Raw genomic sequence first — 24,320 nt, 5'->3', positions numbered from 1 at the left:
TAAAGTTGATACATCCAGGAAATGTTGTCTCTTGCCCCAAGAAAATCAGATGATACTGGTATTTCATCTGCAGTTGAGTATTTTGCCACTTTTTATCAAAACTACTTTTTATTTGTGGTTTATCAACTCAAAGTATCTCGGATAGCTACAGAGATAATAAAATAGCTTTGAGGCCACAGAACAGGTCAATTTCTCCTTGACATGTCTTGTAATTATGTGTATTTCAGTATGATGATATTGACATCTTTCAGATACAAAATATTCACAGATAATAAAATTACACATCTTATACTTTGTTTAAAAGGGTGCTGTTGAGGGAAGGTTCTGCCTAGGAACAACTAGTTTCAAGGTCTGAAGTTTTTTCTAAATCCCAAATGACCACACAATATCCCATGAATGATATAATAATTAAGACTTTGTCCTGTGAATCACAATCTATTTGTGATCACATAACAACCCTGCAGAAACTCTAGTGATTTTTTACGTGGCAAACTAACGTTGGGAGCATTTAATGTCTTTATAACTGTCTTCACTGCTGTGTAGATTTTGGCTTTTTGGTAAAAGAGTTACTCACCCCTATCTTCTTTTGTTTCTTCATTGGATAGCCCCTTCCCTTCTGCAATGTTTCTCTCTATTGGCAATCAATAAAGTAAGCCCCATGGACTTTGGGTTGGGAGCCACCGACCTAGTTCACGCTGGGCATGTTTGGAGGCTTAACACATGAAAAAGCCTAGTCATTCCCATTCTAGAATTACAAAATCTTACTAGCATACGCACTGCCAGGCTAGTAGCATTAGACAGTTTTTCCTCTCTCCACAGTCAAATGGGAAGAACTTGCTGTTTATATATATAACCTTCCATCTAACTAAGCTTACTTTCCAATTCCAAATCTACCTATGGATTCAAACTTTTTGACAACTTTCTCAGATGTGGACTTTCTGGGGTTCCATCTATCTTAGATACCTACAGGGTTCCCACTACCATAGTGTCTGAGCCCCTCACAATCTTTAACAACCCCACAACATCCCTGTGAGCTAAGATAGTGCTATTATCCTGATTTTGCAGATGGGGACCTGCATCACAGGTAGACTAAGGGCCATATTTTTAAAGATATCTAGGCACCTAACATCCTATGACTAAAGGTGACTAAATACCTTTAAAATCTGTCCCTAAGTGATTTGCCATAGGCCACACAGGAGATCTGTGGCAGAGCAGGGACTTGGACTCAGATTTCCCAGGTACCAGGCTAGTACTCTAAGCACTGGTCCTCCTTCATCCTTGGTTCCCCTGCGGAGTATGACTTACATACTGGCTAAGATCAGGCACGAGGTAAGATTCCATTTTATTGCATCTGTGCACAGCTATAATCAGATAATGCAGATCCAGATTTCTCAAGACAAAATTAAACAAGATTTTCAGAGTCAGACAAATCTGTTTGTTTCATAGTTACTGTATCTGCTCCTTTGCTGACATGAAAGGTGTTCAGTATTCCTATGGATGTGTGATGTCTCTCTTGGTGCTCCAGAGTGCACTACATAGATAACATTTTTATGGTATATTTGCAGAGCTGTGTAGGAAAGCTTAGACGTGCTCACCCATGCTATGCCTGACTTTAGTCAGTCCACTTCTGTTAGCACTAAATTGGCCCAAACAAATTTTGTTTAATGTACTGGTGGCCCAAACACATTGTATTTTTTTGGTTTCCTTGAGGAAGTCCTCCAAGATCCCTGAAGATCTTTTTCTTTCCTCCTCAGCCACATTTTTCTTGGTTTTCGTTTTTTCCACAGATACACAGACACACTCGCCCCTGAATCCAAAAAAACATAGCTAATATTCTCTTGGCCAAAAAGTACATCAGTTCTACTCATCAATCAATCAAAGGGCATTCCTGGCCAGGGCTGGAGCATGTTATCTTCATATAATTCCTAACCTCTTGCCAGAACAAGAAGAAAGAAACTAAAACCCTAAAATTGTCTTCCACAAAACAATACAAAGCATATATTCGCAAAAAGAAAAGGAGTACTTGTGGCACCTTAGAGACTAACAAATTTATTTGAGCATAAGCTTTCATGCATCCGATGAAGTGAGCTGTAGCTCACGAAAGCTTATGCTCAAATAAATTTGTTAGTCTCTAAGGTGCCACAATTACTCCTTTTCTTTTTGTGAATACAGGCTAACACGGCTGCTACTCTGAAACCTGTCATTATGCAAAGCACATATTGTTAGGCCATTGGTCTGGCTGATCTATCAGGGCAAAATATGAGTAAATAATGTTGTGTTTTTGGTGTAAAAGCATATGTGGAACTCATTTGCATGTTCATATGGAATGTGTTGCATAAGTGTTTCAGGTCTTGCAGTTTCATCTTCCATGTGATGTTGTGTCTATTCCCAATAGGCACGAAGAGAACACTTCAAGTTGGCTGCTTTTGCATGCAAATATTTGCCTGAAATATATTTGTAAGGTCACTCACAAACGAAGCCTTGAAAATCACAAAAAAAAAAAAAACCCAGCAAGTTTTCACAATTGAAATTAAGTAGGTCAAGATTCCACCTAGCCTGTCTGGTAACGTGTTCTACAAGCTAATAAGTTTGTGAGAGAAAAACCACATGTATAAGGTTGCCAAGGTGAGCATACAACCTCATTACAAACCCATGAACAGCAGATATAATCTCTGATTTTTGTTTTATCTTTACCAAATGATATACTCTTAAAATACCTTACTATACATACAAACTTTGGGGGATATTGCCATAGGTAAAAGTTATTCTATTAATGTGATTAGTTGCTATGCTGATTACTGAATGTATCCCTTCATCTTAATAAGCAGGAACACCTGGAAGATATGCCTTATGTAACTACATACCGTTTGTTTCTTAAAATAAGATAAGAGGGATGGATAAAAGAGACCTGTGGTGTCACAGTGTGACTGACCCCTTTAAGAGGGAGCAGAGCCAGTGCATCTGTGATTGGTCAGCTGATCCCAATGGTTTAAAAGCGGGGCGGGCAATCTGGGCCTAGAGGAGAGAGACCTGGTGAATCAGAGTTGGGGAATTGCAAGAAGGAGGAAGTTCTGTGGGAGAGGAGGCAGTGGGAACCTGTCTTGGGGGGAAAGGGGCCTTCAAGGAGAAAGCCCTAGATGGTAATGCTTAGTGAACAGAGCTTGGAAGAGTCCTGCAGGAAGCCCTGAAGAAGGAAGGACTAAGAGGTAAAAGCTTAAATCCCCTGGAGCTGAAGCCCAGGGTGGCTGAGGAATTAGTTTTGTTCATTTTCCCTACATTGGAAAAATGAAGCTGCCTGAAAATGCTCCATTATCTTGCAACCCTTCATTTTCAGAAGCAATTCATCTTTGCTGTTCAGCAGTTTCTGCTACTTTCCAATACTCTTTTCTCAGATCTGCCCAAGACCTATGATGTCACATCCCCTGCTCTTTTTCACCTTTCTTCACTGTGCACAACTGTGGATCCTTTGTGAGCAGGGGAGCAGGCCATCTTATTACAAACAGTATATAGGCTATGATGTTTATACTGTAGGTGTGTTAAGACCTCATTAAGACTTTGATGTCTATTCTAGTGGTGACTTGTAACTTGGCTATAAATCATTTCCCATGATATACTTTTGGCTGGAAGATGGATAGCCAGATTTAAACAACTGGCTGGTGTTTTCTGTGGCCATAATTTGCAGACAAATGTACATGCAGTAAATTCTAGATGCAACTTAGGCCATCTTAGGTACCTGATTTCAGGGCACAATCAGGCACTTAGATAGCTATGTGGCTTAAAGAGTACCCTCAGTTTCAGGTACAGAACTGAGCCTACAAAACTGCAAGAGCTAGTGAAGCTCAGCTAAGGGCCAAGATAGTCCAGAATAAAAGCATTCTTGTTGCAAATTGAAAAACACAGTAAACAATTTAGCCAGCATATTGCTCACTCACTACTGAGTTTTCTGCTTTGCTAAATTTAACCTATTTTGACTAGTGTTGAAGGTTCAATACCAACTGGGGACCATACAGGTTTATGTAATTAAAAATTAAACTCCTTAACAGAGTTAACAGTTAAATGTAACAAAAAATAGGGCTCTCACTGAACAATATGTTTATTACGGTTGATGTATTTTAAGGATATCTAAAGAAACAGACAAATGCAAAGTTCCCTGGATATCAGGGAGACTGCAGAGAACAAGCTGAAGATTGGGGATGTCTGGACACACTCAGTTTGCATGTTTGCAAACAAAGCATGGGAAAGTCACATGCCATGTCAACGCTTGAATTCATTCGACACATTCTTCTGACACTAGAGCAGAAAAAAGTGAGTGCTTTGTTGTGCATCTTATTAGAAATATTACATATTGCAGTGAAAAGAACACAGAGCATTGGTCAATATTTTTCTTGAATTTACTCCTAGTGGTAGAAATTCTGCCCAGAAAATTCGAGTTATGTTCGAGTTCTGCGCTAAATCATTGTGCTCCTTGGTAAAGTAAGTTAATTCCTGAAATATCAGACAATTTTGTTCCTTGAAGCATAGAGTGCTACCAAAGCTGTCAGAGGCCCATTTGAGCGTAATTCAAGACCTTCATGAATAGCCAAAATTTGTGGGGTTTAGGCCCTGAATCTAGTTCTCAAGGTGATACCCCATCTCATTGCTTCAGGGCATCAGAAACAATCCAGCCTCCTATAGGGAATACTCTGCATGCTCTTAGTTTCTTGTATTTCAAGGAACTACTTGGGTGGATATTTTGTGGCTGACCACTAGAGGTGGGCAAGTCAATATGAGTGGAGCCAGACTCTTGCAGAATTCCTGACTCTGACTTGGCTGGATGTCTATGAATGAGGATGAGCCAATGAAAATATTCTGGCATTTATTCCTGGTGGTCTAGTGACACTATGTATATCATTTCATTAAACATCTTTGTCATATGTGTATATCCAGCTTCTATCAGTTGGTTTTGACTTGCAGAGCACTGCCAGACCATTGGTTCAATTTAGACTTTAAGCTTTCAAAGTTCTGGCTCCCCTTATGTTCTAACAAAAACATTTTCTGTTGACTTTTTAAAAGCTACACACATTTCACGTAAGGTTTTCATGGTGCTCTAAAAAATGGATACCTACCAATTTATGCATGGCTGGGTCCTATTCATTTACTTGGAATGATGTTAGGAAACTGGAATATTTAAATAGCAAGCATTAGCCAGAAAACGTTGGTCAGTTTTCCCCAACATGAATATACTCAGGGCTAAATTGCAGTTCTGACTTGGAATGCCTGTTTCCTGTGTGTGTGTGTGTGTGTGTGTGTGTACCTACAGATGTGCAAGTTCCTCTGTTATGTACACATGGAAACATTCTTAATTACCACTGAGGGCAATTATCAATTGCATCCAAGACACAGACATGTAAAAGGGAAAGCTGGTTGAAAATTTGGCCCTCTGAACTAGTTACCATATTTTTTTAAGAAGTATTTTCCCACCATACTGATCCTTAGCAAACTCTTGTACTCAATAACCAGGATATGAAATTTAGGGCATGAAAAAATAATTTCTTTTAATGATCATTTAGTGTATATTTTCAAGAGAGAATGGTATAGACATATTTTCCTACCAGGAGAGCTGGTGTATTCTTGAATTGCCAAGTCAGGTGAAGTGAGGCTACTAGTAAAACAAATGCTTTAAACCTACGTTTACCTCCATACAACAGTACAGTGTGGGGTTCAGATCATTAGCCTTTGAGCAAATTTGTTATACATTTAAGGGCTGTTTTTGGATTGGCCTAAACAGACTAATGCAGTGAATTCCACATTCTAATGGCACCATTAATCAAGAGTGCACTTTTTAACATAATGCATAAACCTTTCTCACATGGTAGTTTTACTGTGCATTTAATTCTATTGCAGTTTGGTGCTTGAGGCGGAGGAAATGAAGAACCTTCTAGGAAAAGGCTATTAGATTAATCGATACACCAACAAATAAGTGTGTGTGGGGGTGATAAACATGGGGGTTCAGAACATAGCTACTGAAGGCATTCAGTCTGTGTGACTCCTTGAGATGAAGTGCTTGTTTCTACCAAATTTGGCTTCTATACTTAATGCAAATTACAAAATATTGTTTTGGAGTGAACTAGTTTGAGGGATTTAGAGTAGCAGCCGTGTTAGTCTGTATTCACAAAAAGAAAAGAAGTACTTGTGGCACCTTAGAGACTAACACATTTATTTGAGCATAAGCTTTCGTGAGCTACAGCTTACTTTATCGGAAGCATTCAGTGGAAAATACAGTGGAGAGATTTGTATACGTAAAGAACATGAAACAATGGGTGTTACCATACACACTGTAACCAGAGTGATCACTTAAGATGAGCTATTACCAGCAGGAGAGCAGGGGGGAAAAGACATTTTGTAGCGATAATCAAGGTGGGCCATTTCCAGCAGTTGACAAGAACGTCTGAGGAATGGGTGGCGTGGGGGGAGGGGGAGAAGAGAGAATCATGGGGAAATAGTTTTACTTTGTGTAATGATTCATCCACTCCCAGTCTCTATTCAAGCCTAAATTAATTGAGAGATGTAGAATTAAATTATCTATCTTTGTATTTTATGGTCCTCCTTACCCTAAGAGCTGAGCATCTTGTACCCTATCACTTTTTAAAAAAATGACATAGGATCTTATTTTCCCTTCAGGGAGGTTACTTAGATGGTAAGTTCTTTGGGGCAGAGATCATCCTTCTATTTTGTGTTAGTATAGCACCGAGCACAATGGGGTTCTGGTCCATGACTATGGCTCCTAATGTCCACAATAACACAAATAATAAATAACATGTATCTTATTTTATATCTACTTTGTGCAATTATACTACACCTATCGCCATGGTACTGAAGACTTTCTCTTCTAAGGATAGGAATCAACTAAATACCGCAGGGGTCCTCAAAAAGCTAAGTTGCTCAGGCTTTGGCTTCAGCCCAAGGTGGCAGGGCTGGGAGCCTCGGGCTTCAGCCCCACACAGCGGGGCTTCAGCTTTCTGGCCTGGGCCCCACCAAGTCTAACACTGGAGGCCCCCCTGAAACCTGCTCGTGGCCCCCCAAGGGACCTCAGGCCCTTGGTTGAGAACCGGTGATCTATTTTATGCCCCTGTGCTGACGCAGGAATAAATGTGTCTTACACTATCCCTCAATGACAGCTGTCCAACCTGGTTCTTAAAACCAAACCTGTGCAGGATTGGGTCACTATAATGTTTCTCCTCCTCTGGTATTCATTTTATCCCCAAGCCTGTTCATTATCCAAAATTATATCTTTGAAGTAATCTGTACTCACAATTCCCCCTGCACCCCTTCCTGGAACTTATTATATATACTGTACTTTGGCAAGGCCTATGGACAGCATCGAGACTGTAGTAAATCAAATAATCTTTAGAATCTGACATGAATTGACATGAGCCAAGTATTGCAGAGATAAAGCTTAAAACCAGAGCTGAAGTAAACTACTCTCCCTGCTGGAGAGCTCAGATTTACAAGAGTTCCTTGTAATCACCTTTTTTACCTCATGTGGTTTAGGGCTTTCTTTCTTTCTTACAAAAGAAGAGACAAGAGAGCTATTAAAATGTACATGGAGAATCCATATTAGCAACAATGCATAAGGGTGCACTAAAGAGAGGTGGCTGAAAGTTCCAAAGTTTAGAAATGAAATTGTGACATTTACAAATGATGAAACAAGTTGAAATTTGGTTTTCTTGCATTTTTAAGTGAACTGGCAAATGGCTCCATTTTGCCCCCCAGCTCCTCCACAAAGATAATTGTGTTTTGCAAAAATGTCTCAAATAGGTAAGGTGGCATTGTCTCTCTCTGTGGCCCAAATGATTCAGAGTGAGAGAGAGCATAAGCATGCTCTATACCAGGGGTCTCCAAACTTTTTGAATCGTGCACCCCCAGGGCCAGCTCTGGGGAAGCAAAAAAAAAAAAAAAAAAGAGCTGCCAGCGGCGAGCTGCCGAAGACGGAGTGGGGAGAGCTGAGCTGCCACCATACCGGCAGTGCTCCTTTGGCAGTGGTCCTCTGGCCGCGCACCCCCACGGATGGTCTTGTGCACCCCACTTTGGATACCACTGCTCTATATCATAGTTGTGAGAGTACTCAGTCAGTATGTGGGAGACCCAGGATCTAATACCCTGCCCCCCTGAAGCAGAGGGGTGACTTGAACCAGGTGTCTCCCACGTTCCAGGGGAGTGCCCTAACCACTGGGCTAAAATTTACAAGGGAAGTAGTCTCCCTTCCTCTTGGCCTCTCAGGGTATGTCTATGCAGCAATTAAACACCCACAGCTGGCCTGAGTTAGCTGACTCTGGCTCGGAGGGACTGGGCTAAGGGGTTGTTTAATTGTGTTGTAGATGTTCGGGCTTGGGCTGCAGCCCAGGCTTGAAGACCCTGTGTGGTTGGGGGGGGGGTTCCAGGGAGTCCAAATGTCTACAGTGCAATTAAACAACCCCAGGAGTCAGCTACGGGTTTTTAATTGCAGTGTAGACATACCCTCACTAACAGTCTAGGTGCTTACTATCGAGAGAGGTTTACAACTGAGAATCCCATGCAGAGATGCATGCCACCCTGCAGTCTGGATTTAGGCGCCTGTCTCGGAGACAAGGGCAGAGCTTAGCATACACCCTTAGCTTGGCATTGGCTCATTTAGGCAGTTCCTTGCCTAGTGTGTTGGTATTTGTGAATCTCAGTCTATTTCCCATTTTCCCAATCTCATTTCCCATCAATGTAAGTAATCCATCTCCTCTGGTAGCAGTAGCTAGGTAGACAGAAGAATTTTTCCTTCAATCTAATCACGTTTACACCAGGGATCAGGTTGGCTTAACTACGGGCATTCCCACTCTGAACGAAGTAGCTCAGTCAATCTAAATTTTAAGTGTAGACCAGGCCTAAGGTGCCTATCTCGCCCCATTTATTGTATAGATGCTATGCCTAACTGTGCCTAACTCCAAATTTGTGAAACATAGTGATTTTCAGGTGCCTAAAAGTTAGGCATTGTGTTGCTCAGTGTCACAATGCCTAATTCCTTTTGTGCATTCAGGCCTTAACCTCTCCACCCTCCTCTGTAATGTGGAATAATATATATATAAATAAAGCTAATTGATCAGTTTCCAGAAAATGTTGATGAATAATTGTGCACTGCTTTGAAAAAATAAAGATCTATAAGTGCTGAGTATTATTAGTTTACTGTATACATACACAGATACAAAATAAAGAGCTAGAAAGGAATGGTGGCTTCTAACATACAATGGGCCTGGTTTTTAAACAGGTTAGGTGCACAAAATTTATGTGCACAATTATTATGACTGCAGGTGCAAATGAAATTATTTGACTAAATATAGTAATTGAATGAATTAAATACATAAATTTCATGAGAAAATAACATAAAAGAAGCATCATTAATTATTGGTACACAGAGCTGCCCAATCCGCATGTAGAATTGTGATGACTGTGCATTCAATGGCATGCCTAACTGGTTTAAAAATCAGACTCAAACAATCTCATAACCCTATAATCCCCAAATATAAGCAACTGACATGCATTTTATGTTTCAGTGTATTAGAAGTGAGAAGCATTAGTTGTTTTTAAATGGAAATACAGCAAATTACTGTATCTGAATCTCAGTCACTTAGCTCCAAACCAAGCTCAGACAAATTATGGTTTATTGGAGTGTCTTCAGATAAAATTTTGGAGAGGATTAACTGTGATATTCTTTGTTCTCTATACTTTAGAGCACTTATGCCGAAGGGGGGGACGGAGGCTGACAACATGGGCAGGGTTTCATGATAAAAAATGTAGCAACAGCTTTAGAGGAGAAAAAACAACTGCCCCTGAGCAAAGTTAGAGTAAGACTTGGAGATACTTAACCTATTGGTGGGTGTGGATTCTTCATCTCTGCACACGTGTTGTAGGAAGGGAGAGGCAGCAAGACCGAGGGAATGCTAGCACTGTAGTGCATGGTAAATAAGAATGACCCCAAACTTTTTAACTTCGCTTGAGAATAGCATTAAAAAACATAACTTCCAAAATTTCATTGATTTTTCTAATCTGTGAAACTGTGATTACCCACTTCCCTCCAAAAATGTATTAGAAAAGGCATGTTTTGGAAATTATGTATTTGGATTTGTTCAGGGTTTTGTAACATTCAAGGCTAATACACTGGTTTTCGGTAGCATTAATGTCTGGAACCTTCATAAAAGGTGGGAACTTAGTTTGCCAAGTTTTGGATGCCTTAAAATAAAAATCAAAAGTGAAATAACTGATTATCCACATATGGGGCCAAGTTTTTGCTTGTATAAATTGGTGAGCAGTACCCATTTACACCAGCAGAGAATATAACGTATGGTTTCTGCTGGTTTTTTTTTAAATACTTTTTCAAATGCTATTTTTAACAAATTCCAGGCATAACCCCCCCTCCCGCCCCACCGCAACCCAAACAGCAATTTTATCACATTTTACTCCTAACAATGCAATGCAAATGAAAAGAAGTCATAATACTCTGTAGAATAATACATTAATCATCATCAGTCGTCATTCAGTGCACTACGTTCTTTCCATGCCATGCAAACTATGAACAGATATCCTCATGAGAAGGATAAATATCTTATCTCATAGTTCACCCAGCTTGGAATACGTAATGGGTTGCACTGTGGTTATGTGTTATTTATCATCTTATGCATGGGACAAGAGGCATGTGATGGATGTTTTTTAAACCATGAGAGAGTTATGGAAATGTTTGCCCCTGAAGTGTTGTGGAATAAGGATGTTAGAAGTCCATGTGACCAGAAGATTTTCACTGCAGTTAATGAGTTACTTTATTATTTTTCCTTAAGGATAATGAAATTGGAAACCACACTGTATGCTATAACTTATTTCATATAATTCAAATTTGATTGGTAGATTACAAAATATTTTTAAAAATAAGTCTGATAAATATTAATCAAAAAGAGATTGCACATATATTTGATTACATACCGTCATCACCTCCTCAGCAAAAGCCTGATCCTGTGAGGTGCTAGTGTCTCTTGCAAGATGCTTAGCATCCTCCTCTACTAATGGGTAGTACACCTCACTGGATTAACCCCTGTGTGAATGGATGGGATCTGCAGCAATTTTTATTTGGAAATACTTCTGTGGTATCCCATGGGAGTAGTAGTTTAGATGTTTCATGTCCCCATTCTATTCGTGGGCCAGGCTCTCTAAGGGACCACATCTCCCATGATGTACTGTGATCATGTGACTCCAATCATGCACTGTGGCATATCATGGTGCATAGTGGGAGCTGTAGTTAGAGCCCAATCAAAAGAGGAGAATGGGGACACAAGGCACCCAAACTATAAACTCCATGAAGCACCAATGGCAGTGTTTCTGAATAGAAATTTTTGGGTTTTCAGCTAAAAGTTTTTGGGTTACAGCCAGACATTCATTTTTTTTTCAATTTTTTCACCAAAAAGTTGGAAATTTCCATGCATTATTTTCATTTTTGGTGAAATTTTCCCTGTGGTGGTGGTGAGGGGAAATTCTGACCAGATCTAATTCTAACTGTGCCCAGACTGTCACCATGCAGCTCAATACCCACACCATAGCTCTCTCACCGCTAGTCAAGTGACTTTCTAACCTTTCCTCCTTCTAAATTGGAAACTCTAATAGGGACCAGAATGTCCAATGGACCAGGACAGTAAAATATCCCTGAACAATCCTTAACATCACTGGCCTAATCAAGCTATCAACTGCAAATAGATCCCCTTCCTACCACACAATTCCTAGCTCCTCCCATGGGGTGAGTTGAGGGTAGGAAGTTACTGTAACTCACATCCCCCACCCCTGGCAATGTGCCATTGGGGACAGGGTGGTAGAATAGAGCCTTAAAAGGGGGAAATCAAGGAGAAGATGCCCATGGTCATGCTTTCCCCATTTCACAATAATGCATCTCACACAAAAAAGAGAGGGGGTGAGCCAATGGGACATGTGCTCCTAAATCATTTAGGCACTTTTGAAAATCCCATCCCTAGAGGAAACCTTCCCCCCAATATTCTAATAGCATAATTTAAATTTGAATCATTATATCTATCTCATAAATATCTCATACATGTGTGCATTTTTGTGTATGCGGACATACAAAATAGACTTTGTCCTGTATTATAATTTCTAAACCATATCCAATTTTCTATACATCTCTCTCTGAAACAATATGTGCTGTACTTATGTCATTTATTGCTAATTGTTTCTGTATGTGGGTTCCTCTCAAAGTGCTGTTCTTATAGTGTAGCTCCAGGGCATCCTTGCATACAGTTATGATGCATAAAAGAACTGAAAAACACCACTTAAATTGCAGCACCTCATGTGCTCCCTCTGTTTGTTTGTATTTTTCCTTCTGTTGAACTTCATATTCCTTTCATTTGGCATCATAACATGATCTTACCATAAAGAAATCTAGCACAATTGAGAGTGAGTCATTCTAGCTAGGGCCGGATCCCACATTCTTTATTCCAGTAAAATTCTCATGGGATTAAGTGGGAACTCTTCCTAGCTGAGAACCATAGGACTTGATCCAAAGCCATTTGTGCAATCACAGGTTAGCTTTATTAGGTAGATTTTATCAGGGTTTAGAAAGGCCTGGCCATTTAGCCTGATGTTGGGCCAAATCTTAAAGTTCTCATTTCTTATTCACTGAGGATCAGATTCTGATACCCTCTTATGCACACTGAGAAGCACCTGGCTCTGTAAGGGTATGTCTACACTGCAAAAAGAAGACCTGCAATAGTCAGTCTCAGAGCCTGGGTCATTTGACTCGGGCTCATGTTACAGGGCTAAAAATAGCAGTGTAGATGTTTGGGCTCGGGCTAGAAACCCCTCTCACCAGGTTTCAGAGCCCAAGGTCTAGCATGAGCCCAAATATCTTCACTGCTACTTTGAGCCCTGAGTCATTTGACCTGGGATCTGAACTCACTGTCACGGGTCTCTTTTCCCCCCCTCCCAGCGTATACATACCTTAAGTAATCCCTTTGGGCCTCAGTTGGTGTAAATGGGTGTAGTTACATTGGTGAAACTATACCTATTTACACCCGCTGGAGATCTGACCCACTGAGTTTGATAGAATAACCTGTGTTGTAAACATGAGTAAGGACACCACAACTATCTCTGATTAGTCAGGGAAAAACTCTCCTTGACTTCAGGATGTCACCTTTGTATATATATTTTTTTAAACTCTCCTTGTAGTTCATTTCCAGTAATTTTTTTTCCTGCTCTTTATGCTGCAGCAGTCAGCCATCAGGTTGTTGTTACTCCCTGGTGGCTCGCAGAGAACAATAACACAGGTGAAAAAATGTCCAGTCATATATTTCAGTCATTTAACTTACTTGTCCATCTCTCTGGCATATACTTTTACCTGCCTGTTTATTTACATGTTAATGTGTAATTATTTATGGATCTACATGTTTAGCAGGACATGGAAATGAGAGAATAATCTGTGGATGTTGGAAGTATATCATTTTGATTTACAGTCTAACATTTAAATGTTTTGAGGTCAGACCTCTGAGAAAATAATACACAACTGGATATATAGCTTCTACATACTGTACATTTATTGCCAACAAGTACAACACAGATTGTTTTTATGCACCTGTTTTTATTGCTTATATTAGATGCTGTTGCAGGATAGTTCACATAAACATTTATATAGGTTTTAGAAAACAGTTGTTACTGAGGAAGAAGCTTTTTCTGTTTACACAAATTCAGAACAAAGACACGGTGCCGGAGCTTCCTGTAATTGACATGTGGGCGTGTTTTTTTTTTCAAGTCACTGACTGGAAGAAGTGAGTGTCTGAGATTTATTCCTGACAGGACTTAAATTACTGGTAGCTTGACACATTTGTGAACAATTACTAGACACTGAGGTGTTTAAAGTAATGGGTGCTGTTTGCTCAAGGGATGGGGAAGTTTCAAAACCATTAAAACAAAACAATTTTCCATTTGATTAGTAAGAAGCAAATGCATACATTTATTTTACTAAAAGGCACATGCATATTTGACTCCTTTAAATAGTTTTTCCCCCCTCCACATTCATGTTTGAATTGGAGCTTGTTTGCATTAAGCTTCAATACATGAGGTATAACCACAAAGTCATCTGAGCTTGCAGTCAGTTATTAAAATGTGCCTTTTCTGAGCTGGTAGTGTCCCAAAAGGTGAGTCCACTAGAGATTTCTTAATTAGAAAAGGGTCTTATTTTTAACCTGCCCCCAAAAAATTTCAAAGCAGCAATTTTCATCTCCCCCTTTCATTTTCAGTTTGGAATTACGTACGTAAAGTGATCTAAAGATTATCAACCCATTTGTTTTGATTTAACATGCAGAAAATATTTAAGGAAAATACACTGTTTCTTTGTCTCATTAATTAAACACCATTATTTATTTATTTATAATAATGTGGTTTATTCATTAATAATGTGGACTCTTCAGGGTAAATGTTACATTTATTTGCTGCATTTACATTCATTATTGATACACACTGACTCGTTCCAATCCCTCTTTTTAGGAGCTCCTTCTAGGAAGTGTACAGCCTACCACATTCTTTTTGGCTGACCTATGAGGGACAAAAACTTGTTAATCATCACCTGAGTGATTCCTACCGTGATAAGAAAATGTATTATTGCCCTTGATTGCAAGAGATTTTTAGGAAGCATCCTGAAAATACAATGAACTAAGGCTACGTGCTTTCATCTGTTTTCCTTCATTGATCATGATCTGTTACTGCACAGCTACTGTTTCTGCAATTCATATTTTTTCTGCTGTTCTGTGATGAAAGTGAATAAACATATTAGAACTACACACATCTACTAAGAGTCAAAAATAAAGGCTTGAGATGACTAATATAAATCACTGTTTAAAGGAGGGCTAGTAAGTCAGCTACATTCCTATCCTAATGGCTAGAAGCTAAATGGTTGCTCCCTGCTGAGTCAATAAAAAGGTTTCAACTTGGTTTTTAATGCTGCATGGGGGCTGTGCAGAGATCTGTATGAAATGTATTTATTAGTAATAGCTTAGGGTCCAAACTTGTGAGACTTCCCTCCCAATATTGCCAATCCCACAAAAATCATGAGCCAAGCCCCACAAAATCATGCTTCTCAAAACTGAAAGCTAAGATTCCCATGTAATCACAGGGCTCCAGGAGCTGGGGCCGTTAGGAAAAAAAAATCAAATATCGGGAGTCTTACAAAACAAGTGTTGGTAGCCCTGCTCACAGTTGCAGTTCAGCACCTCACAGGATCAGATCCTTTTTGCTTATTGTACTATTATATACTTAAGCATCTCCCTATACAAGTGAATCTTTCTGTTCCCCCTCAAGATTTAGGGAAGCGCTTGAATTGTCAGTTTCTTATTTCTGCCCACCAAACACTTTGCTGGCACTTCAATAACTCACACACATAAGACCTGTGCAAGCTTAGCTTCTGATAGTTGAATTTGCCTATGGGCCCCTAAAATGTACCAGGGTTCCCTGAGCCCCTTAAAGGTACCAGGTTTCCACCACTGTCACCTTTGTAATTGACCATACCCTGGAACACCAAACTCTTCAAGATAGTTGGTAGCATGCCAGGTGTACTGCAGACTCGGAGGCAAGCTCTCTCATGACTGACTGAAAGGAGTGGGAAGGCTGACAGAAAGGAAAGGGTGTGAATACTGTAGCTATAGTGGCTTAGGCAGTTAGAACAGAAGATCAATGCCGTAATTCGTTACTCACCTTAGGACCCTTCTAGTATTATCCAATCCTTTATTAGAGGACAATTAAGTTCTGGCCTGTAGATCTCTCTAGCTAGAGTTGAGTTCTACCATCTGTAGTCTCATTGGTGGCCCCGCTGCATTGTCCTCCTGTCACCCTGTCATAGTGTTAGCTTCAGACCTGCTTACAAGCTACTACAGCTGTATGATGCTTCTACTACTACGACTGTGACCTCGTGTCAATATAGCCTAATTCCTACTCAAGTCTCTGATTCCTCACCTCGGTGCCAGGCTCGCTGTTGCTGCTGCTACAGTCCAAGTAAGAGGTCGCTGGCAGCTGGCCTATGACCCTTTGAGTCACTCCTCAGGAGGGGAAGCAAATGAGTGAATTGGCTGTTCCATAGATTCATCACACTAGCTTTGCATCTGACAATGGCTTTGATTAAAGGATCTGCAAGCATTGCACAAGTGCCAAAGCGGACAGAATGTGCCTGATTTCTAAAATAGTCCCCCAACACTTGTAATTCCAGGTTTTCACCCATGAATAACTGCTGACACAAAAGTGGAGTTATAATTAGCAAATGTAAAGCAGAATCACTTCAGTTTTCCTGCATTCAAGAATAGTGCTTGAGTTACCTAACTTATATGTGCAAATACACATGTGCACATGCAAATAGAAACATGCACAAAGTGTATGTGTCTGTAAAGATAGAAGGTGGTTTGATAATAGATGAAAAATTGGCCTTTGTGGTGTTGTATGATGGATGGATGTTGGAAAATAATGGTGAATGTTGTAAAAGGACTACAACCTCACTGCAGAATGAGCACTCCCATCCCTCCGCTGGCATGACCTAGGAACATGCTTTCAGGATTCCTTTCCTGCCAGAAGGTCTGTCTCTGGCAACATTTCTAAGGATGCTCAGATCTGTGGTTAAAGAGAGTATATAGGTATTGAGTTTTTTCTCTTAACTGGTACAAAGTAAAATAAATCTATGGACAGGAAGGGTCAATAGAAGTAACTTCAGCCAATATGGAATCAGTACAGGCAGTTCCTGTAGCTAGGGTGACCAGATGTCCTGATTTTATAGGGACAGTCCCAATTTTTGGGTCTTCTTCTTATATAGGTTCCTATTACCCTCCACCCCCGTCTCGATTTTTCATGTTTGCTGTCTGGTCAGGTCACCCTACCTGTAGCACAGCTGTAATAAAGCTGTACGTAGGAATTCTGGTGAGAGTCTAATCTCTGTTTCCCAGCCAGAGTCACATGACATAGATCAAAGTTATATCCCGCCTCAAGAGCACTCCACATTGGACTAATTCTGCTCCCACTGAAAATAATGGGAGTAGAATTAGGCCAACACTGAGTGTTTCTGAAAATCCCATCTTATGTGTAGAACACCCCCACCATATCAGTTAGCCAAACTGCCACCTGCGCTTCACTCAAGTCCCTCTTAAACTCATCAGTCCTCACAAGGAGTTAGTTTTTATTCCCTGCTTCTTGTTTTCCCAGCACATCCCTCCTTGATTCATCTGGCTGTTAAACACTTGGCAGCATATTGTTGGCACTAAACAAATAATAAAAATAACAAAAATAAAACATTACATAAAATGCAACTATTTTAACATGCTACATTCTGTCTCAAGGAAATGTCAGGCACATTAGCAAAAAAGATCACTGTGAGGGTATAGTTTCACCCCTGGGAATTTTTTTTTTTTGCCATCTTGCTCTTTTTGTTATTGATCTGAGGAAAAATCAAATTACAAATGCTCAAAACTTTGCATCCCCATTTAATATTATCCAGGGTGGTGCCTCTTCTGCAGTTTTGCTCACATGTTAATAAATTTTTCTCATTTGTGAGAGTCACTGAACAGAGCCTGTGAATTGTTTTACCCAGTAGGGGGTAGAGCAATAATGAAGCATTGTGATTAAGTAGTGTTGGAACCTCTTGCCTTCTTCACTAAGTGGGAAGCACCATTAGTAGTAAAAGTAATTACCTGTGTAGAACATGCTGATTGCATCGAGTATCTACTACATGATACCAAGAGTCTTGTAAACTTTAGGGGCTGTAAGAGATTTTCATTTGCTAATTTCACATTTTAAGCAGCAGCACATAATTTTTTAAATGCGTTGGTGTTTAAATTACAAATAAACTTTGTAAAGAGCTTTTCCCCCAAGACTATTCGTTTTTCATCAATGGTTGTTTTGGAAAAAAAAAAGGAAGTTCTGAAAATCACACAGAAGAAATGAAATGTAAAAGTGATATGAACTAGAAATGGGAATGAGCTACAAAGATGGACTCAAGATACCAAATATCCCTGCAGTTTAGGGATGATCCTTTGGAGCTAAATTGTGGTGCTGTCAATGGGAACTTAAATGTGAATGGTCAATGGGAAATACCTGTGAATAAGGTACTTCTCAATGAGAGTTGGTGGCTCACGATGACCTAAAACTGCATGCAGGCTCGTTGTTACTAAAGATTGTGCCCAGATTCTACAGCACCAAAAGCACAAACCTCCTATCTTTTGTGATAAGCTCAAGGAAAATTCCTTTAGCTGTGGATATGTTGCATGTTATACTTGCTGGGGCCAGCCATTTAAGGGAGACATTCTCACACGCATTGAACCAGACTATGATATACTCCCTTCTGAGTACCTGAACTTGATAAGGGTTTATGTCTCATCTGGGTGGCAATACATAATAAACCATGACCATATAGACATCATGGATATAAACAAAGATGAAATCCTGGGCCTAGAGGTCTCTACCAATTGACCTAAAGATTGTACCTCAAGGTGGATCTTTTAGCTCAGGTGAGAGACCAATATTCATAATATTGAAAGTCCCAAATTCAATCCCCACTGCTCAGCATGTTGTGTGCATGTAAGCCATCCATGGTTCATAATGGTTCTGATCCAAAGCCTGTTGAACTCAATGGAAAGATTCCTATTGACTTCAGTGGGTTTTGAATCAGACTCTATATTAAGGTCCAAGGTCTGGGTTTGGGTCTTTTTTTAACGTTACATATAGCACTCTGACTTGTGAAAAGCACACTACTAACTTGGCAATAAACTAAGGAGTGGGTAACTATTTATGTGTTAATATAGAGTCAAGCATATTAGTCCACTCAACTGAGAGCAGAGAGCAGACAGAGGAAAAGGGCATGTTCTACTCTTTCATTTTATTAATTTCATTTTATTGCATTTTATTATTTATGGATTGTTCCAGCTATTTTTGGAAGGATCTTAGGGCATGTTGATTTGATGATTGGGATAGGGCTTTAATGAATGTAGCAAACTCATTGAATGGGTTGCTTAATTCTCTACCATGTTCTGATGGGACAAAAGCCTGTCACAAGAAAGGTAAATCTGTGAGAAGTCTGTTTAGTCAACAGGTTTCCTAAATTTATTATTTTCTGAATCTTTTGCTGCTTGCATTGACACAAATAAACCAAAACATATATATTTTACAATTAAGTGAGATTTTCTTGCAAAATAATTTAGATGTAATATGTTTTAATATTTCAGAATTACAACTAACTATTTTTTTCCTAAATATTATCTTCATTTTATTTTTTGGGTTTATCTTCTATATGCTTTTTTATAAACATAGTCCTGAGCAAAAGCAATTGTGATCACTAGTAAAACATTTGAGAAATATATTCAGTTGGTATTTTTAAGATGCTACATTCATAACTGTGGACATACAGTATAAATAATCTTCCACAAAATACTTAGGGATTTTATGACTACAACAGCCTCAGATAATGACTAGAAGCTTGTGAAAACTGGCAGTTTTCCATTGCAGAAGTTCATGCAAAAATTTTGTTCAGTCTCTGTCTACAAGCATTCCACTTAACATACAGGTAAAGAAAAGAAAAAATACCCAAAAGCTCAAATGAAAATTCAGACAAAATTTAGATAAACTTCAGTGAGTTACACTCCATTTGGGGTAGGGCCTCGCAATATTGCACATTTTGCATGGTTTTGATGTAAAAACATAAATTTGCCTTGGTTGAATCAAAACTGGGCCCATGCAGATTTGCTTAAACTGGTCCTGCATTGATTCAAAATCCAGACCTATATTTGTAAATATCTACTGTTCACCTACAGAGTTGACAGTGTCTAACTATCTTCAAGCAAACCAACTATACTATTCCCAAAAAGAAAAGGAGTACTTGTGGCACCTTAGAGACTAACAAATTTATTAGAGCATAAGCTTGCATCCGATGAAGTGAGCTGTAGCTCACGAAAGCTTATGCTCTAATAAATTTGTAAGTCTCTAAGGTGCCACAAGTACTCCTTTTCTTTTTGCGAATACAGACTAACACGGCTGCTACTCTGAAACCTATACTATTCCCAGTTCATTAACCCGGCACAGAAGTGATGAATAAGTGTTTCAGTCATAGTGAAACATCTCCTTTTCTGGAAGTATAAATAATGGCTTGTTATGATTGGTTTAGCATTCTAAGGCTATGTCTATACAGCCCCACAGTTCAGACTACAGGGGTGCGAATAGCAGTGCCCGCCAAAGTGCTGCACTGTAACTCCCCCTTGTGGATGCTGCAGGTGCAAACTAAAAGGTTCAAATACGACTATATTATGCATTCGATGAAGTGAGCTGTAGCTCACAAAAGCTTATGCTCAAATAAATTTGTTAGTCTCTATGGTGCCACAAGTACTCCTTTTCTTTTTGCGAATACAGACTAACACGGCTGCTACTCTGAAACCTGACTATATTAAAGTGAACTAGGAACCTTTTAGTTCATGCCCACAGCATCCACACGGAGAAGTTACAGTGCAGCACTTTGGTGCGCACACTGCCTTTCACACCCTTGTAGTCTGAACTATGGGTCAATGCAGGCAATCCCTAAGTCCTTTCGAAGTCTTAGCATAATGCAACCACACTCATATGCTAGTGGATACCTTTTAAAGCCTTCCCCATTATGTTTAATGTTGGCTGCCCTTTTGTAGTCATATTTTTCACTGCTAGTAACTGCCAAACTGCCAATGGAAATTTTAAAAACTTGAAAATACATTTTAAAAGGATGCCTTTAACTGGTGGTAGCATCTAAAGTGAAATAAGACATTTTGGACCCCATTGTACTGGATGCTGTACAAACACAAAAAAGACAATCCCTGATCCACTACTGATTAACATCTACAAAATTACAATTACAAAATTGTATATTATACGCACGCAAATAGAAGCCAGGTCTTAGCCCTGCTAAAATTGTGCTTTATAACCTATATTCAAAAAAGGGCAATATTTTTATTTGTAATGTGGGCAGTTTCACCTATACTACAGTTTGCTAAACTAATAGATTGTAGTAAAATGTGTGTATTGTGTATGCTGGTCCCAAACTGTACTGGCACAAACTTACAGTGAATGCAGATATTGTACTAGGATTATACACACAAGAAACAGGCCAGGATTTTCAATATTTCAAAGTACTGTAAAATCTGAGCGGTTTTGGAGCTATGTAGGCATGCATGTGCCTATTTAGCACCAACAAAAACATTATAGTCTATGTTTTAGGAACTGTATCCAACATCTGTTGAAGTCTTGGTTCATGCCCATTGCTTTCTTAGATACATAGAACTACAACTACAAGCAAAAAAATATACAGGAGGGAGGGGGAAATGAAATGAGATGTTTCGGTCCTAGTGAGTTTGTTTGTTTAAAAATAAAATATAACAAATATTTTTGGCTTGGAAATGTTACATGGGTTTACAGTCCTTCTCATAATATGCAACTATGTCACATCCAATATTTTTCTTCATAAAAGTGCACCCCAGACAACATTTTAAAAATGGGAAAAGAAACAGACCCTAAACCCTGGACTCTGTAATGACATATGCAAAGGAAAATTCTAAATCTGTGATGGGGTGGGGCGAAAGACTTGAACACCTGATGTTCATTAGTTGAGGGGTTGGAGGGAAACTGGTGACTTGAAGGCTTGGACAGAAACTGTTAGCATGATATGGATTTAATTACTTTTAACAGTATTTGAAAATAAAGGGAACAGAAACCTGATTAGGGAAAACATTTAAGATTTTCTTATAATGCTTTCAAAGTCCACAAAGCCAAAAAATAGACCTCATCAGCCACATGTTGCCACACCTGTCAGGAGGGATTTGTCTTGTGGACAAGACTAGAATTCAGAGAATCAGTGTTCAGTTCTTGACTCTGCCACAGACACTTAGTGTGACCTTCATCAGGTAACTTAGGGTATGTCTGCATTGTGATAAAAGACCCGCGTCTGGCCTGGGTCAGCTCGCAGGGCTTGGGCTGCAAATTGCAGTGTAGATATTTGGACTTGGGCTGGACCCTGGGCTCTGGTACCCCACGAGAGGGGAGGGTGTCAGAGCCCAGGCTCTCGTCTGAGACTGATCATCTACACTGCTGTTTTTAGCCCCACAGCCTGATCCCCATGAGCCTGAGTCAGCTGGCCCCAGGCACTGAAACTCAATGCCAGTGCAGACATATCCTCAAGGCTGGAATCTGATGCCCTGACTCACAATGAGAAATACCTCTCAAGTAGTTCCAGTGAATCTAAATTCAGAATAATATACTATACTTGCCTTGAGTAAGGGCATCAGAATCTGATATTCAATCTGTCTGTAAATTGGGGGTAATAATGTTTCTCCTTTCCTACCCTCCTTCTATCTTGTTTGTTTAGTTTGTAAACTCTTTGAGGCAGGCATTTCCTGGCAGGGGGAACTCCAGTGGGTAACACCAAGTTCTTGTAAAAATGAGACTCCATCCCTTCAGGACAAGGGGAATTTTCAAGAACCAGGACTATAATGGACTGTAGCCCCTTGCTGAGCCAACAGTTCATTATTATATCCCATACTGACTGAACAATTTTTATACTATGGTACACTCACCAGTGCTGTATACTATTGCATGTCCACAAATTAGTCACCCGCAAATGAAACACTACCACCACTGAGGTGCAAGAAGGCAATCATTCTGTGCTGGCAATACTTATACTCATCACCACATACTTTTAGCGAGAATAAGTCTGACTGGGGTTTTTTTTCCATTGTATATTTGTATTGCAGTGTGTGATCCTTAATAGGATTGTTGCATCAAACATGTTGTAGCTGCTGAAGTGTTTCTCAGCTCCTTTTTGGATGAAGAATACCTATCTATCTAGGTTAGGGACTTATATGGCTCCCATTACAGTAGCATCTGATTGCTTCACAATCTGTAATGTAGCTATCTTCACTATGCCCCTGTGAGCTAGGGGAGTACCATTTTACAGATGGGGAAACTGAGGCACAGAGAAACTAAGTTACTTGCTTAAGGTCACATAGGAAGTCTGTAGCAGACCAAGGAACTGCACCTATGTCTTCAAAGTCCCAGGCTGGTCCACTAACGATTGGACCATCCTACCTTTCCATTCCCCTGAGGGAAGTCCCTTTTAGCAGGTAAAGTGGTCTCCTAGCAATACCACACACCCACGCTTTTATGAGGGAGAACTTATATAATTAAAATGACAGATGGAATTTAGAAAAGAAAAGTGCAATTACCCCATTGGGAATTTGGCCAGTTCACTGGATTTAACATCCCATCTCTTATGTGAATATGGAGTTTACAGCCAAAACAAAGTACATGATTCCAATTTACATTCAGGAACCTAAAAGTTGTGAACTATGCTAAAAACAAACTATTGTGAGAAAATAAGTGGCTGTCTTCCTGCAAATTGTATAGCTGACTCTGCAATCATGGGAAGTCTTCAGGGCTGTTCCTGACTTGGCTGCCAGTTTACATGGCAGGAAAACAGTCATTTTGCTCTAGTGCAATAATTCTTTAAAAAGGCCCATGAAGGGGAGGTTTTCTCTTTCTGCATGAAACAAGTTTAAGTTTTCAGCAGGGCTGCATTTCTGAACCACCTTCAAGAGCCACTGTCTGGCTGAGACAATGCATTGTTCCCATTTTATGGATGGAAAAAATACAGCACAAATGAGTGAGGCCACCAGAAGGAGTCAGTGAAAGACTGTGGATTAGAACTAAGGTGTTTGTGGCTCCCAGGCCACTTACCTCACCCTGCTTCTCATTAAACACAATGTTTAATTCTTAATCAGTAAGGGACTTTTTAAAAAGAGCTCAGCACATAGCAGTGGCTATTTAGGAACCTAAATCGGGGACTAAATTTTCAAACAAACAGCGACCATTTAGGCACCTCGCTGAGGTGATCAGATTTTCAAAAGTGCTCTGCACCCAACACCTCCCATTGGGAGCAATAGGTGCTGAGCTCTTTTCAAAATCTGACCACTTCAGCGAGGTGCCTAAATGGGAGCTGGGCTCTTTTGAAAATCTGGCCCTGAAGGCCTGATTTTTGAAATACAGCTTCCACTTTTGAAGACAGTTTTTCAGTCACAGTTAATTACAAGCACAGCAATGTAGTTAGACATCTACATGCTTATCATTTTGCCTATTACAATGGAGGCCAGGTTTAAAAATCTGGCCCCAACTGAAATCTGGTGTCCAGTCTCAGCTGGACTCCAGTTCTGATGGTATCACAAATAAAGTTGCTTCTCAACACAGTTGTGTGTGGTGGACTTCCATAACATTTCAATTGAAATGACATGTTTTAT

At 39.7% G+C, this 24,320-nt stretch overlaps 1 protein-coding gene and 1 long non-coding RNA gene across 3 annotated transcripts in view; both read left to right on the top strand.

Moving 5' to 3' along the window:
* The window catches only part of TSHZ2 (teashirt zinc finger homeobox 2), a 267,767-nt gene that overhangs the window by 37,200 nt on the left and 206,247 nt on the right, over positions 1-24,320 (top strand). The window lies entirely within an intron of this gene.
* Positions 2,247-17,937, top strand: LOC122456555. The gene is made up of 3 exons (XR_006275486.1): positions 2,247-3,033; positions 4,129-4,305; positions 14,536-17,937. It is a non-coding gene; the product is annotated as an uncharacterized LOC122456555 (long non-coding RNA).

The sequence above is a fragment of the Dermochelys coriacea genome, chromosome 13 (assembly GCF_009764565.3).
Source record: "Dermochelys coriacea isolate rDerCor1 chromosome 13, rDerCor1.pri.v4, whole genome shotgun sequence".
In the NCBI taxonomy this organism is placed as follows: Eukaryota; Metazoa; Chordata; order Testudines; family Dermochelyidae; genus Dermochelys; species Dermochelys coriacea.
Note: the sequence above shows the minus strand (reverse complement) of the source record. Positions and strands in the feature narration are given on the sequence as shown.